Source organism: Ictalurus punctatus, chromosome 28 (genome assembly GCF_001660625.3).
Source record: "Ictalurus punctatus breed USDA103 chromosome 28, Coco_2.0, whole genome shotgun sequence".
Classification (NCBI taxonomy): domain Eukaryota; kingdom Metazoa; phylum Chordata; class Actinopteri; order Siluriformes; family Ictaluridae; genus Ictalurus; species Ictalurus punctatus.
In genome coordinates this window covers 19,803,049-19,807,574 of record NC_030443.2, presented here as the reverse complement: position 1 = coordinate 19,807,574, position 4,526 = coordinate 19,803,049, and the positions used below count along the sequence as shown (strand labels likewise).

At 44.3% G+C, this 4,526-nt stretch overlaps 1 protein-coding gene across 5 annotated transcripts in view; it reads left to right on the top strand.

The window, feature by feature from the left end:
• Nucleotides 1-247: 247 nt before the first annotated feature.
• The window catches only part of LOC108260344 (serine/threonine-protein kinase PAK 3), a 34,786-nt gene continuing 30,507 nt past the window's right edge, over nt 248-4,526 (top strand). For 2 of the 5 annotated variants that reach the window (XM_053676941.1, XM_053676938.1), the window contains exon 1: nt 249-422. The gene's annotated coding sequence lies outside the window, so the exon portion shown is untranslated. Of the gene's footprint in view, nt 423-4,526 lie in introns of all 5 variants that reach the window. The other 3 variants (XM_053676942.1, XM_053676940.1, XM_053676939.1) reach the window with 2 other exon arrangements.

Below are 4,526 nucleotides of genomic sequence, written 5' to 3'. Positions count from 1 at the left end.
CCTCTCTGACATCTTTCTTTCTTTCTTTCTTTCTTTCTTTCTTTCCCTTCCTTCCTTCTGTGTAAACCAGCAGATCAACTCCAGCGGGCCTCCTCCCTCGCCGGCCCTCCCCTCCAGCAGCTGCCCTCATTAGTATGTGGCCTCTCGGCCAATGAGAACGTGAGGAGCATGTGACATCACGAGCTAGGGAACAGCAAGCAGCCAGTGGAGCAGGAGAGAGCCAGTGCAGCTTTAAGAGGTCAAGAACCGGTCTGACGAGAGAATGGAGCCGAGCTGTGTGTCATAGGAATACACACACACACACACACACACACACACACACACACACACACACACACGGTGCGCACCGGGCCGAGGATGAGCGCACGACACACACGGAGGCACACACACACTCAGGCTGAGAACGTCAGGACATGTTTCGGGTAAGAAGCTGCTGGTTTTTTCCTCCTGCTCTCTTCTGTCAGATGTGGATGAAGAACGAGAGGGAGGGAGAGATGGGGAGAGGGAGAGAGAGACACACCGAGAGAGACACACAGAGAGAGAGAGATACAGAGAGAGAGACACACACCGAGAGAGAGACACAGAGAGAGAGACACACAGAGAGAGAGACACAGAGAGAGAGAGAGAGAGAGAGAGAGAGAGATACAGAGAGAGAGAGAAAGGGAGGAGGTATGAGGAGGAAGAGGGGGCTGCTTCATATTTATACCTTTTATTTGTCCCAGCGTCTGGCCTGGATGAAGAGAAGAAAAGATGGATGGATGGAAGGGGCAGCTGTGTTGATGCATCGAGTTGTATGTGTGTGTGTGTGTGTGTGTGTGTGTGTGTGTGTGTGTGTGTGTCAGTCACAGGGGAAGACAGAGCCGTGTGTTATCTTTCTCTCAGTACCACGACTGCTGCCTCATCCAGCAACATAAAGGCCCTCTGTTGGTGGGGGAGAAATGGTGTGTGTGTGTGTGTGTGTGTGTGTGTGTTAGCGTTAGCCATCATAGAATGGAAGCAGCTGCAGCGCCTACACAAAAAGAAGCACTGCTATTTTAGGGAACATTGAGGTGTGTGTGTGTGTGTGTTTGACCAGGATGCTCTCTCCTGGTTATATGCATCACATATGAAGAAAAGGATAAATAGATAGATGGATGGGTGGATACACACACGCACGCACACACGCACACACACACACACACACACACACGCACACACACACACACACACACACACGGACGGATGAAGGGAGGCTAACGGAGGAGAGATGGAGCTCTTTGTTAACCCGGTGCTCCTGAGTTTGGGCCTTTCACCGACCCGACTCCATTTTGATGATTGATTTTTTTTCTCCCTGTGTCAAGTTAGCGCAAGCGCAGGACAACGCACACACACACACACACACACACACACACACACACACACACACACACACACACACATAGGCGACAAATGAAAGAAAATCCCAACATGGTGGAACTGTACTGGAGTGATGGAGAACCAATTTTCTAAAGATCTTCCCTCAGGTGGTGTCTAACACACCACTCAGCTGTGTGTGCGTGTGTGTGTGTGCGTGTGTGTGCGTGTGTGTGTGTGTGTGTGTGTTCAATTAGGTTGAGATGTGCTGAATGTAAAGGCCATAGCATGTGATTTATATCATTTTCATCCTCATCAAACCATTTAGCGAGCCCTCGTACCCTGTGGATGGGGGCGGAGTCAACATCCTCAGTCCCTGTGTGGGGGCGGAGTCATTATCCTCGATCCCTGTGAATGGGAGCAGATCCATTATCAAAATCCCCCTTCGCAAAAATGAACAGTATATCACATGCACACGCACACGCACATACACACTCACTCACTGTCCACTTAAATAGGAACACCTGTACACCTGGTCATGCATGCACTTATCTGATCAGCCAATCATGTGTCAGAGGCACAATTCATGAAACAAATCATGCAGACACAGGTGAAGAGCTTCAGGTAAAGGTAACGTTACCATTAAACATCAAAATGGAGTCTCTGAGATCTCAGCCACTGTGACAGGGTTGTCGTGACGATTGAAGATTGAACATCTGATCTTTTTCCAGTCCTCATCAGTCCAGTGTGGGTGAGCCTGTGCCCATGAGAGCCTCGGGTTCCTGTTCCCGGCTGACAGGAGAGGAACCCGACGTGGTCTTCTGCTGTTCCGCCTCAAGGTTTGATGTTTGGTGCGGTCTGAGATGCTTTTCTGCTCACCACGTCTGTATTATACGAGTTACTATATCCTTCCTGGGAGCTCGAACCAATCTGGCCATTTTCCTCTGATCTCTCTTATCAGCAAGGTGTTTCTGTCTCAGAACTGTCACTCAGTGGTTTCTGTTGTGGGAAAATCCCAGGAGATCAGCAGTTTGTGAAATGCCACGGTTAAAGTCACACGTTAGCGAACACACCTTTTCTTCATTCTGACGTTTGATGTGAACATTACCTGAAGCTCTTGACCTGCAACTGCATGATTTTATGCGTTGTGCTGCTGCCGCGTGATTGGCTGATTAGATAACTGCATTAATGAGTAGGTGTACAGGTGTTCCTAATAAAGTGGACGGCGAGTGTATAGTGTAGCATGTATACACTATAACACACACTCACACACACACCACACCTCTTCTAGGGAATAGTATCATCTCTCTCTCTCTCTTTCTCTCTCTCTGAGAGTGTGTGTGTGTGTGTGTGTGTGTGTGTGTGTGTGTGTGTGTGTGTGTTTAGACACACAATAGCGCAGCAGTTTGAATGTGAGAAAATGAACACAGACCCCCTGATGTGTATGTGTGTGTGTGTGTGTGTGTGTGTGTGTGTGTGTGTGCTACAGGTCTGTAAGGATAGGGGGATGGAGGAGTGTGAGTCCGCATTAATGTGACATAGGAGCAGATGTTCTTACATCCGTCTCCTCGTCTCTCCGTCCTTTCATATTCTGTTTCTCCGCATTTGTCCCTCTTTCTTATCTTTCATTCTATTCCTTTCCTTAATCTCTCTCTCTCTCTCTCTCTCTCTCTCTCTCTCTCTCTTTCGTTTGCTCTGCTTTAGCATGACCACGCTAATGAGCACCACAAGCCTGCTCAGCATAGCAACATAATGAGGTGTGTGTGTGTGTGTGTGTGTGTGTGTGTGTGTGTTAGCCAAAGGCAGTGTGTAATATAAAATAAAAAATTTGGTATGTAAAATTATTTGGCTGAAGGATTTTATCAAAGTTGAAGAGCACATGTGAGAGAGTTAGCATAAGTATAGGCTATATTTCTGTATATCATTATAATAATATAATCTATTGTTTTAGTTAAATGTCCAATATCAAAACACATGAGTCAAACACAATAAACAATACTTTCTAAAGATGCTAACATGGCTACCTCACCAGATAATTTAGCATAAAATGGTCTTTCCTTTATTACAATCACCTAGCAATACAGAATAAAAGTATAAACCTTCATACACTAGCTAATCAGCTAATTAGCGGTTAGCATACAAGCTAAATTAGGGGACAAAGGGATGTTAAAGATGTACATCTGTCTCCATGTTAATGAATAACCTATAAAAGTTTACGCTTGATTTTTTTTACACAAGAAATTGATTTGCAACCTGACTCTCACTCAAATCCATTCTTTCAAAACGAAAACGAAAATGCTAACTTGCCTAGCTAGCGGAGATCAGTTAGTGTGATTTATTGTTAGTGGTTCTGAGGCTTTTCGTAATAATTTACCAACACATCTGAGGTAAATGTCAGTGTTCTGAATGGATTCGTGTCGTTTCCGTGGTCACTGTGTCTGCAGATCACATGTATGCAAGACTTAGCGGCTAATCACAGGATGTAAATAGAGAATTTGCTAAACAGAATATCATTCATATAATAAATATATGATCCGTGAATACGTGTAGAATAAGTATACAAAATCATTTTCAGATAAATGTTATGTTATGCTAACTGGGCCATCATTACCCTTTAGCTATTAGTAACAACATTAGCATTTTGAGGTAAATACTACCTGGAATTGTGCGAATTCCAGATCTAAGCTGTTTTTTTTTGTTGTTGTTTGTTTTTTAAAGCTGTTATGGCTGATATTTCTATTATAGGACTCACTTTTCTGTTCCTGCCTATATTTGTTGATAGCTAATTAAATAAAATGCTAATAAGTGATAAAACTCTCTAAATGCAGAAATATCAAGAGTGTTGAAGTGTGTGTGTGTGTGTGTGTGTGTGTGTGTGTGTGTGTGTATGATGTGTTACCGGCAACGCAGTGAAAGCAGATGCTCCTGTGTGGTTTTAATTTCCACAGGCGTTGCGTAGCAGCTTGTAGGATTCAGGTTGCTAAACGTAGCCAGGTCGAAACATTGGTAGTCATCCTTTGCTAAGGTGATATATTTTTTTTAACCTACAAACTCCCTTTCCTGCTAGCATAGAAGCTAACTGTTATGACAGTCGACCTCAGTTGCTAATTTTTGCAAGCCCTGTTTCATGTGAAGTAAAATATAAAACAGAAAAAGAGCTCATGAACATCACACAATCACGCTAGCTGACCAAC